The following is a 12,986-nucleotide window of genomic DNA, read 5'->3' on the forward strand; positions in this document are numbered from 1 at the left end:
CCTCGCGATCCGCCCGCCTCGGCCTCCCAAAGTGCTGGGATTACAGGCGTGAGCCACCGCGCCCGGCCTCAGCTGGTTTTTCAAAAGTCATGGCGTGTAATTGTCAGAACAGTGAACTTCGGAGATCCACCGGAGGGGCGAGGCCACAGCTCAACCGCGGGCACCTGAGCATCCTGCACAGCCTGCGACGGCCATCAGGGGGCGCGATGCCGCCTCACAGAACCTCAAGAGGCGCCCGGGTTCCGGCACAGAAGCCCGGCGGCTCCAGGGGGCGGAGCCGAGCCGCCTCCTCAGGACCTACGTAGGAGGCGCCGTCATCCCTACAGGGACACCTGAGAGGACCCAGCCTCCTCCTCCTCAGGACCCACTCGGGAGACGCCGCTGGCTCTATAGGAACACCTGGGGACCGTGGCCAGGGACGACCCAGCCTCCTTCTCCTCAGCTCCTCAGGAACGACTGGGGAAGCTGTGGCTTCGTGGTCCCCGAGGCTGCCCGAGGAAAGGTGAGGAAAAGCTTTCCGTCCCGGCTCAGTGCTGAGGCGGCCGCGCTGCCTCGCGCTCCACTTTCTCAAGTTGTATTTATTTTATTTTACAAAGTGGCCCATCATTAAGTGGCTTTGTTATTCATTATTACAGCATACCTGAGTTGTCTCATTTTTAAATTTTTGACCAATTTGGGTTTGTTTGGGGTGGATCCGGGACAGAGAAGGGAGAAACCCTGAGGGCAACATGGAGAGCCCCAGGGAGACGCGCACCCCACGACTTGCTTTTATTTGCGTTCCAGTGGCTCGTTTTTCTTAGAGTGTTAAAGTACTTGAAAAATATTGAAGACCAGATGTAGATGTGAGTTTTCACAACCGTATTTTAAGTGTAAATACTGGACTTTGTCTGTTAACAGGATTTTAGGTAAAATAAATTTAAGCGGAGTTTATTTCGGCAAAGGAATGGTTCATGAATCACGCAGGAAGCACCAGAACGGAAGTCGGCTTGGGGCTTCGAGCTCTTAGGGTGGCCCGTAAGTGAGGCTCCTCAGTGGCTCCAGCTAGGCGACCGCCTGTGGTGGGGATGCTTCCCTCAGCGTCCCTAGTCATACAGCCAACTGGCTGCTGGGCTTTTTGGCATTGACTGTGGTTGGTTTGTGAATTTTTTTAAGTCAGTTCAAATGCCTCCAAGTTCGGTTTCTGTTTGCTTAGGGAAGGCCTCAGGCTAACCCCCGCCGTATTTGCTTTAACATGTCAAAACCATAATTTATTTTTCATTTTACTTTCCTGGCATTAATAGAAGTAAATTCACATTTGTGCGTTATTCAGAAAGTCAGTTTAATTGGCAACCTATTTGTGATGGTGCATAAAATAATGTCTTTTAATCATTGGCATCTTAGATTAGATGAAATATGTTAACTCTCTTAAGCTTTGTTATTAACCCATAACAAGAGTTAAGTTTCTTTTTTTCTCCTAGGCTTTGACCATTTAAAATACACTCAGGCATCTCGTAACGATGTTATACTTTCTGAGAAATCTGTCCTTAGGTGATTTCATCTTTGTGTGAACACTGTAGAGTGTCCTTATAAAACTTAGATGGTGTAGCCCACTCCACACCTAAGTTACATAGTATAGCCTATTGCTCCCAGGCTACGAACCTGTACAGCATGTCTCTGTACTGAATGCTGTAGTCAACCATAACACCATGGGGATTGCAGATTGTGATCCCAGAATATCTGGGACAGGTCTCAGTCAATTTAGAAAGCTTATTTTGCCAAGATTAAGGACACGCCCATGACACAGCCTCAAGAGGTCCTGACGACGTGTGTCCAAGGTGGCCAGGGTAGAGCTTGCTTTTGTACATTTTAGGGATACATGAGATGTGTAAGATGTACAGTCATTTGGCCCAGTAAGGCGGGACAACTGGAAGCAGGAAGTGGGGGTGCTTCCAGGTCAGAAGTAGGTTAGAGACAAAAGGCTGCATTCTTTTGAATCCTTCATCAGCCTTCCACTGAATACACAATTTAGTCTGGCTCAATGAATCTGCATTTTTACATAAATAATAGGGCAGAGGAAGCAGTCAGATATGCATCTGTCTCAGGTGAGGGATGACTTTGAGTGCTGTCTGTCCTTTGTCCAAAAGGAAATTCTTTGTGGGCAGATTGTGAGTGAGGTATGTAGCTTTTTGTCTTTGTAGCTATCTTAGTTAGGAATAGAATGAGGGCAGATTTGCCTGACATAGCTCCCAGCTTGACTTTTCCCTTGGCTTAGTGATTTGGGGGTCCTGAGATTTATTTTCCTCTCATGGTATCAGAACAGAGAAAAGGTAATGCGTTGAGCCATGAGCTTATGACAAGATGGCTAGGAAGGAATTTTTCAGCTCCATTTTTATCTCATGGGACCACCATCATATGTATGCAATGCACGAGTGTAAAATCACATTTAGTTAAGTCAGCTTACACTAAGCTATGGACCCAGATGGTCCTGGGGCCTTTTTCCACTGGGAGATCTTTAAGGACCTTTCTTAGCTTTTCTATGCTAATTGGTATATTCATAGTTGCCTTATTTCAGTGTCCATTTTGTTAATGTGTATTTTTACTAGTAAATCACCCATTTTTCTAGGTTTCCAGTTTGATGCAATTATTTGACTTTTAATTTCTCCTCTGTTTTTAGTTTTGTACATAATTTTCCTATCTACTTTTGCACTCTTTTTTCCATCAACAATATTTTTAAAATATACTTTTTAGCTTTTTTTGAAGAATTGTTATGTTTGACAATTTTTTATGACCTAATCATGACCGTAAATGATTTTTAATTAATTTCAGCTTAATGTCTTTTGTAGGGCACAACTGTTAAAATACAAAATTACAACAAATGTGGGTTTGCAGATCTTAATTGGCTTTTTTTTGTGGTTCTAGAATCAGGCAGCAGTCCAGACCAAAAATGGTTCAGAATGATCTGCCACACAACATGTGCGGGTTATATTTATAGCCAGAGAAAAAAAGTGACATACAGAAAACAGAAGTGAGGTATAGAGGTGGCTGGATTGGTTACAGACCTGGTTACAGCCTGGATTTGCCTTCTTGGAACTTGTTTTGAACAGCTGGCTGCCGGCCATTGACTGACACTCGGCTGATGTGATTGGCTGAACCGCCGCTATTTGTTACCATGATACATTCCCAAGTCAGATTTTCAGTTTGTTTCTATACTAAATTAGGTTGCGATTCTTCTTCTTCTTCTTCCCTTTTCTTTTTTGAGGCGGAGTCTCGCTCAGTCGCCCAGGCTGGAGTGCAGTGGCGCGATCTCAGCTCACAGCAAGCTCCGCCTCCCGGGTTCATGCCATTCTCCTGTCCCGGCCTCCCGAGTAGCTGGGACTGCAGGCTGCCGCCACCAAGTCCGGCTAATATTTTTGTATTTTTTTTTAGTAGAGACTGGGTTTCACCTTGTAAGCCATGATGGTCTCGATTTCCTGACCTCATGATCCACCCGTCTCGGCCTCCCAAAGTGCCGGGATTACAGGCGTGAGGCACGGCGCCCTGCCGCGACTCTTTACAAGGACTCCTTGGGAGGCTTCTAAAGCCCAAATGTTGTTTGATGTAAGAATTCCTCCCTTTTGGTCAGCCTCTCAATTTTGAGATATTGATCAAAACTTTGGGCATTGGTGTCACTCTTTGTTATCGTTGTAAATTGAGTTATTAGGACTTATTTGCTTTCAGTGTGGCATTTTCAAGTTTTATTTGGTCTCAGTGCCCTCTGGGCAATAGCAGAACACTGTGTTGTGTAAGGCGGAAATAGAGCAATAGAAAATAACAACTGATTTGTTAATATCAGATTACTTCAAGTTACTTGTTTTGGTAAGAATTAAAGCAGAGGGGACTTCTTTATGCTGACTCAGGTAGACTGGAATCTCTTCAGGGAAAAAGGGAGCTCTTTTGGGATCTATCTACTTCCTTAAAGTTTCAGCTTTGTTGTGTGTCATTCAGCGTGAGTGTCTCCATTCTGGTTTTGCCTGCTCAGTGTGGCCTAATGCGGGAGTTGTGACCAAAACAATGACCTCCCGTAATTTGTTCAACAGTTCTCCCCTTTTGGTTAGGTTCCTACCTAGGTGAGGGTGTGACTAAAAACTTAGGGCATTAGCAGTATTCTCAGTAACTATCATTTTAGGTTTCCGGTCTCAACACATCATTTAAGAAGTCAGTAAAGCTTTCCTCTATTGTGACAGCATATTTAATACTGAGAAAGAAAAGAAAATTTTTATCTTGCGAATGTGAGCTTCCTCTAAATTATCAGGTCCAGGGAGGCATGGGAATGAGGCAGCAGTCACGTCCCATTTCCCTCTTAGCTAAGTAATCATATCTTGAAGCTGCTTGCTATGTAGACTAGACTGACTGTCATCAGCTATAGATTAACCTAAGAGTGTCTTTGAATATTTTTTCCAGTGGCAAATATTTGCTTCTGTTGTATCGTAGCTGAAAGGAATGCTGGGAAACAAAATAAAGACAAGCATTCATTAGAATAAGTGATCCAGTCACAAGGAATCAATTTGAACTTTTTTTTTTTTCACAAAGTCATACTTTGAAAACGTCCAGCCATAAATTGAAATAGTCTCCAAAATGTGAATTTTTTTCCCTGGTTCTAAGATGACCAGCTTTCTTAGAGAGTGAACTACACCATAAGAAAAATGATATGACCATGTTTACACGTATATGTTATCTTAACATAAAACATGTAAAAGGGGCATTTCTTTGAAAGTATATATTAGTCTGTATAATTTACTTTGCAGTATCATGAATGCTCTTATTTTTAAAAGTAGGAGTAGTTACTGTCAATTACTAATTTTTAGTACAAATAATTTAGCAGATATCTGAAAAAATTACAATTTTTAAATAGAGGTTTTATTTTAAATTAGTTTTAGATTCATACAGAAATTGGGAAGAAAATGCAGATTTCCCATGTAGATGCAACCTAGTTTCCTCTCTTTTTAACATATCAACATGTATCAGATAGGTTTAACAGCTTTTTTTTTTTTTTTTTTTTTTTTCCCAGACAGAGTCTCAACCAGGCTGGAGTGCAGTGGCGTGATCTCGGCTCACTGCAACCTCCGCCTCCCAGGTTCAAGCGATTCTCCTGCCTCAGCCTCCTGAGTAGCTGGTATTACAGGTGCCTGCCATCATGCCCGGCTAATTTTTGTATTTTTAGTAGAGATGAGGTTTCACCAGGTTGGCCAGGCTGGTCTTGAACTCCTGATCTCAGGTGATCCGCCCGCCTCAGCCTCCCAAAGTGCTGGGATTACAGGCATGAGCCACCACTCCTGACCAACATCTTACATCATTTCTTGTCATACTTAATGACTGGGTATTACTATATTATTAAATAAGCTCACATCTTATTTGGTTTCCCTTAGTTCTGCCTTTTTCTCTCCCAGGATCCTATCTAGGATCCCATAGGACATTTAGTCATCATGTCAGGCTCTTCTTGGCTGTGACAGTCTCTCAGACTTTACTTCTGAGGACCTGGAACAGTGTTAGGAGGATTGGTCAGGTATTGTGTAGAATGTCCTCCATTGTGGTTTACTTGGGGTTTTTCTCATAATCAGCCTGGGTTTAGGGGTTTGCGGGAAGCAGAGCAGATGTGTAGTGTGTCCACAAAAAGAGTCAAAGACTAAAATATTTGAAGAGATGTATTCTGAGCCAAATATGAGTGACCATGGCCCTTGACACAGCCCTCAGGAGACCCTGAGAACATGTGCTCAAGGTCGTTGGGGTACAGGTTGGTTCTATACATTTTAGGGAGATAGGAGACATCAATCAAGTGTATTTAAGATATATATTGGTTCGGTCCAGAAAGGTGGGACAACCCAATGGATTAGGGTGGGGTGGGGCTTCCAGGTTATAGCTACATTTAAAAGTTTTCTGATTGGCAGTTTGTTGAAAGACTTACTATCAATAGAAAGGAGTGTCTGGGTTATGATAAGGGGTTATGGAGACCAAGGTTTTGTCATGGAGATGAAGCTTCCAGGTAGCAGGCTTCAGAGAGAATAGATTGTAAATGTTTCTTATCAGATTTAAGGTTGTGTTGATGTTAAATGCTGATTGGCTTTTCCTGAATTCCAAAAGGGAGGAGGGCATAATGAGGCATGTCTGACCACCTCTTTCCCATCATAGCCTGAACCAGTCTTCCAGGTTAACTTTGGTGTCCCCTGGTGGAGAGGTGGTTGTGGGAAAGATCTTTGAATTTTATTTTTGGCTTGCAAGTGCTAGTGTAGTCACTTCATGCTGTCACTTCATGCTCTCAAGATGTGTTATCACCATTAATGTTAACTTTTATCACTTGGTTGAGGCAGTGTTTTCAGGTTTTTCACTGTGAGGTTACTTTTTTCCCATGTCTATATTGTATATATGCTTTTGGAGGAAGTCATCATGCAGAGCTCATACTTAAAGGAGTGGGGAGTTAGCCCCACCTCCTTGATGGCTGTCTATATCAGGTATTTGGAATTCTTCTGTATAAGAGATTTCTATTCAGCCCATTTGCATATCTGTTTAATCATTTATTTATACCAGTATGGGTCCACAGATAGTTACTTTAATCTTTTGGTTATCTAATTGTACAGTATTTTGTTGCTCTTTGTTCATAGCTGTGGCCATTGGTAGCTCTTTCCACTGGCTCCTTTTACATAATTTCATGTTTTTTTTTTATAATTTATTTCTGTTACTTCAAAAGTACCCTGGCTCATATATTTTCTGTCCCAGTCCTAGTTTCAGCTATTTCTTCTAATAGCCCTGATTTCTTTTGTTAGAGAATGGTATGAAAAACTTACATCTGGCCACTAAATATGGTCATTGCGTCATGACACTTACAGCTGACAGTGCAAAGAAATATATGTGTGTCTTCTAACTTGTATGTACCCACTTAATTATAAAGGTTTCTATGTGGAATCATCTATGTATATGTTAAGCTAAATGTGAATTTATACTTATGTTGTATATATATATTCTGACTCATTATGACAGAGATCATTCTAGGCTTCCCTATTTTTTATCTGTAACTTCTCACTGTAATAGTGAGGAACCTGGCTCCTACTATCTGCCATTTATTTCATCCCTTGTACCATTGGGAACAAGGAATTCATTCTTGATCAAGATTCCAGGTTGGGACTTAATAAGAAATATATGTTTGGTCTGTGTCTGCAGTTCCTGGTACAGAGCTTCTAAAACTATTATAATTTCCTGAACAGTAGGGGTGCTAGGAGCATCTTGTGTTCTAATATTTGGTCTTTGGCCCTGGTTCCTGACGCAGAGTTCCTAAATCTCTTGGAATCTCCTGGATAATAGGAATGGCTTCTGTTCTAATAAGGACACTCTGTGGGTTCCTGGATGGTTTCAGGATGGGGATGGTCACCAGAAAGACCAAGCCATGATAAGAAGGTTGTAACTTTTAGCTTAGCATGCAATCCTTTGAGGGTGTGAAGGGACTGGAAATGGAGTTAATAATCCGTCATGTCTACATGATGAAGCTTCCATAAAAATTCCTAAAATATGGAATTTGGAAAGTTCCAGATCAAGGCTGACAGATTTGATGTCTAGTGAGGGCTCATCTGTCATAGATAGTGCCTTCTAGCATGTCGTGACATGGCAGAATGGGGAAACGGGCTCCTAGATGCTTTTATAAGGGCACTGGTTTCATTCATGAGGACAGCACTCTCATGATCTGATCACCTCTCGGTTACCTCTGAATACCATCCCTTTGGGGATTACATTTCAAAATAGGAATTTGGGGTGGGGGTGTACACACATTGAGACCATAATAACTAGTAAACATAAGTAAGTATTTCCTAGTTCCATAAGCCATCATAGCAAATTGTCAAACCTGAAGAGGGGGTGTAGGAATGCCTAGTTTCTGGCCAAGTCATATAGAAGTTTGGGTAAACTGGGGATTCACTACTTGTGATTGGCATCTGAGGTTGTGGACAGTCTGGTGTTACTAAGCCCTTAACCTGTAGGGTGTATACTAACTCCAGGTAATCAGTGTCACAGTTGAATTACAGGATACCCAATTGTTTTCCAGAGAGTTGGAATATCGGTTGGTATGGAAAACACCCCCCACCCCCCACAATTTGCTGTTAAAAGTGGAGTGTTGATAGTATAGAGGAAAATCATGGTTATTTTTCTTTTTACAGATATAGTAGTTTCAAAATTAACTATTATCCCTATGGGAAATAACTTTATAAAATAGAGTCCACTGTTCGTGTATATAGTACGTTTTGTTTTTAGTCTATGGATTCTACTCATTTCCAGCTCAGCACCTTTGGCCCACCACTTGCAACATACATTGGTAATACAGTTAGATTCTTGGTTGCACTCTGTATTTTGTCCTTAGATACTTCCACATCCTAAATAATTTAATTTGTGTAGATTGTGATTTGTTCTTTGTGCATTAAAATTCTGTGGGTTTTATCAAATGCATAGTGTCAGATATCCACTACTGAAGTAGCATACAGAATACTTCAAATCCCCACCCCAGACAGTCACTGATCTGACTATCATCTCTTTGGTTGTGCTTTTTCCAGAATGTTATATGAATGGAGTCATATAATGTATAGCATCTTCATACTGCCACCCTTTACTTAGCAACATAGATGCAAGATTCATTCATTTGTTTTCATGGATTGACAGTTCATTCCTTTCTGTTGGTGAATGGTATTCCATTGCATGGTTGTACTTCAAATTGATTATGCATTCAGCTATTGAAGAACGTTCTGATTACTTCAAGTTTTGGCCATTATGAGTAGAGTGGCTCATATATAATTACATGCTAGTTTTTGTTTGAACATAATTTTTCAAAGCAGCTGTCTAAACATACACAATTTAGGGGTGCATTTGTTGGATTGTAAGGTAAGACTTGTTTATCTTTGGGAAAAACTGTCAAACTATTTCCCAAAGTGGCTGTACCCATTCATGCATTCTGCCAGTAATGAATGGCCGTACCTATTGTTCTTCAACCTCCAATTGTTACTGTTGAGCTTTTTTAAGAGTCCCACAGTTGTACTAGGTGTGCAGTGATATCTCAGCATTATTTTAATTTGCAGTCTCCTAATGAGATATATTGAGCATCCTTTTGTGTGATTATGTGCTATCTGTGTATTTTCTTTTTTTTTCTTTTTTCTTTTTTTTTAATTGAGATAGAGTCTCGTTCTGTCACTCAGGCTGGAGTGCAGTGGCATGATCTTCGGTCACTGCAACCTCCACCTCTGATGTTCAAGCAATTCTCTTGCGTCAGCCTCCCAAGTAGCTGGGATTACAGGCACCCACCACCATGCCTGGCTAATTTTTTTGTATTTTTAGTAGAGAGGGGGTATCACTATGTTGGCCAGGCTGATCTCAAATTCCTGACCTCAGGTGACTCACCCGCCTCAGCCTCCCAAAGTGCTGGGGTTATAGGCATGAGCCACCACACCTGGCCTGCTATCTATATATTTTATTTGGCTGGATATCTGTTCAGATATTTACCCAGTTTTATTTGGGTTTTTAGTTTTCTTAGTGTTCGTTTGAAGAGTTCTTTGTGTATTTTCAATACAGTTTTTAAAACCACGTTTGTATTTTGTAAATATCTTCTCACAGTGTGTCTTGTCTTTTTGTTCTCTGAATAGGGTTTTTCATAGTAGAAAATTTAGTTTTATAAAGTCTGTTCTCAGTATTTTCACGAATTGGCACTTGATGCTGTGTATTAAAACTCAACACCAGATCCAATGTCTCTTAGGTTTTCTTTTAGATTGTTTATAGTTTTGCCTTTGAAGTTGCAGTCTCTGGACTATTTTGAGTAGGTTTTTCTGTTTTAATTTGTGTATAGAGTCATTTCATTCTATATGGCTTCCAAATAATTCTTCCATCACCATTTATGGGAAGGGTACGGATATAGTGGACTTTACTTCGGTTTGAATTTCCAAAATTATGACACTGAATAAACTGAGTATTGAATTTTATAGGTATTTCAGGACAGCCAGGAGGGGGCGCACATCCGCCGAGAAACTGTGAGCAAGAGCGTCTGTGCTGAACCACGGAGCCACCAGAGGGCGCGCGATCCCGCCCCAACCAACTTCCCGCGGAGGTGCCAGAAGCAGCGAGGAGCTTCAACTTCCTCAGGGCAGCACGAGGGTCGTGTTAACTTGGTGTTCTTCATTGGTGAGTAAAAAGCTCCTGTCCACGGCCCTGAGTGCCAAGGAGTGAGTCTTTAGAGCACTCAGCAGAGGAAGAAATCCATCTAGAAAAATAAAACCCCCAAATCTCACTGTTTGGAGTACACCCTAACATCATTGTCAATGTCCAAGACACAGTGGCTGCTAATATATATTCTTACAGTGGCCTCTAATATAATAATCACACTGTGCCCTACATTACTATGATATCCACACCGTGCCCTAACACCCATATAATATTCACACCATGCCCTATCACTGATCTAGTCCACACCATCGCTTCCAATACTAATGTAATAATATCCACACCATGCCCTAACACTGATCTAATCCACACCATCGCTTCCAATACTAATGTAATAATATCCACACCGTGCCCTATCATTGATCTAGCCCACACCATCACTTCCAATACTAATGTAATAATATCCAAACCATGCCCTATCACTGATCTAGTTCACACCATCGCTTCTAATACTAATGTAGTAATATCCACACCATGCCATATCACTGATCTAGTACACATCATCGCTTCCAATACTAATGTAGTAATATCCACACCATGCCCTATCACTGATCTAGTCCACACCATCGCTTCCAATACTAATGTAGTAATATCCACACCATGCCCTATCACTGATCTAGTCCACACCATCGCTTCCAATACTAATGTAATAATATCCAAACTATGCCCTATCGCTGATCTAGTTCACACCATCGCTTCCAATACTAATGTAGTAATATCCACACCATGCCGTATCACTGATCTAGTACACATCATCGCTTCCAATACTAATGTAGTAATATCCACACCATGCCCTATCACTGATCTAATCCACACAATCTAATCCACACAGTTTTATTTGGGTTTTCAGTTTTCTTAGTGTTCGTTTGAAGAGTTCTTTGTGTATTTTCAATACAGTTTTTAAAATCACGTTTGCATTTTGTTAATATCTTCTCACAGTGTGTCTTGTCTTTTTGTTCTCTGAATAGGGTTTTTAATAGTAGAAAATTTAGTTTTATAAAGTCTGTTCTCAGTATTTTCACGAATTGGCACTTGATGCTGTGTGTTAAAACTCAACACCAGATCCAATGTCTCTTAGGTTTTCTTTTAGATTATTTATAGTTTTGCCTTTGAAGTTGTAGTCTCTGGACTATTTTGAGTAGGTTTTTCTGTTTTAATTTGTGTATAGAGTCATTTCATTCTATATGGCTTCCAAATAATTCTTCCATCACCATTTATGGGAAGGGTATGGATATAGTGGCCTTTATTTCGGTTTGAATTTGCAAAATTATGACACTGAATAAACTGAGTATTGAATTTTATAGGTATTTCAGGACAGCCAGGAGGGGGCGCACATCCGCCGAGAAACTGTGAGCAAGAGCGTCTGTGCTGAACCACGGAGCCACCAGAGGGCGCGCGATCCCGCCCCAACCAACTTCCCGCTGAGGTGCCAGAAGCAGCGAGGAGCTTCAACTTCCTCAGGGCAGCACGAGGGTCGTGTTAACTTGGTGTTCTTCATTGGTGAGTAAAAAGCTCCTGTCCACGGCCCTGAGTGCCAAGGAGTGAGTCTTTAGAGCACTCAGCAGAGGAAGAAATCCATCTAGAAAAATAAAACCCCCAAATCTCACTGTTTGGAGTACACCCTAACATCATTGTCAATGTCCAAGACACAGTGGCTGCTAATATATATTCTTACAGTGGCCTCTAATATAATAATCACACTGTGCCCTACATTACTATGATATCCACACCGTGCCCTAACAGCCATATAATATCCACACCATGCCCTATCACTGATCTAGTCCACACCATCGCTTCCAATGCTAATGTAATAATATCCACACCATGCCCTAACACTGATCTAATCCACACCATCGCTTCCAATACTAATGCAGTAATATCCACACCATGCCCTATCACTGATCTAGTCCACACCATCGCTTCAAATACTAACGTAGTAATATCCACACCATGCCCTAACACTGATCTAGTCCACACCATCGCTTCCAATACTAATGTAATAATATCCACACCATGCCCTATCACTGATCTAATCCACACCATCGCTTCCAATACTAATGTAATAATATCCACACCATGCCCTATCACTGATCTAATCCACACCATCGCTTCCAATTCTAATGTAATAATATCCACACCATGCCCTATCACTGATCTAATCCACACTGTTACTTCCAGTACTAATGTAATAATATCCACACCATGCCCTATCGCTGATCTAGTCCACACCATCGCTTCCAATGCTAATGTAATAATATTCACACCATGCCCTATCACTGATCTAGTCCACACCATTGCTTCCAATACTAATGTAGTAATATCCACACCATGCCCTATCACTGATCTAATCCACACCATCGCTTCCAATGCTAATATAATAATATCCACACCATGACGTATCACTGATCTAGTCCACACCATCGCTTCCAATACTAATGTAGTAATATCCACACCATGCCCTATCACTGATCTAGTCCACACCATCGCTTCCAATACAGCTTCCATGCCCTTCTGTTTTGTAGTTTTGGTAGGGATGGGGTGGGGTTAGGGCTAGGGAGGGGGGTTTTGGCTGTGTTGCCCTGAGGTCAAAGTGATCCGCCTGCCTCTGCTGCCAAAGTGCTGGGATTAGAGGCGTGCACCACTGCACCTGGCTGCTGTAAAGTCTTATTTCACACAGCTGAGACATGTTTTAGGAATTTTGCTAAAAGACCCCTGGAGACCTCCTTATTGTGACCTCCCTGTTATTGTGTTTAATTTGATTGAACTTTTCTGCCCTCCTGCTTTTCAGC

At 41.5% G+C, this 12,986-nt stretch overlaps 1 long non-coding RNA gene across 1 annotated transcript; it reads left to right on the forward strand.

The window, feature by feature from the left end:
* Positions 1-194: 194 nt before the first annotated feature.
* On the forward strand, positions 195-11,897 carry LOC134757646 (uncharacterized). Its single transcript, XR_010131880.1, has 3 exons — positions 195-502; positions 9,963-10,158; positions 11,502-11,897. It is a non-coding gene; the product is annotated as an uncharacterized lncRNA (long non-coding RNA).
* The last annotated feature ends 1,089 nt before the right edge of the window (positions 11,898-12,986 follow it).

The sequence above is a fragment of the Gorilla gorilla genome, chromosome 19, assembly GCF_029281585.2.
Source record: "Gorilla gorilla gorilla isolate KB3781 chromosome 19, NHGRI_mGorGor1-v2.1_pri, whole genome shotgun sequence".
Taxonomy (NCBI): domain Eukaryota; kingdom Metazoa; phylum Chordata; class Mammalia; order Primates; family Hominidae; genus Gorilla; species Gorilla gorilla.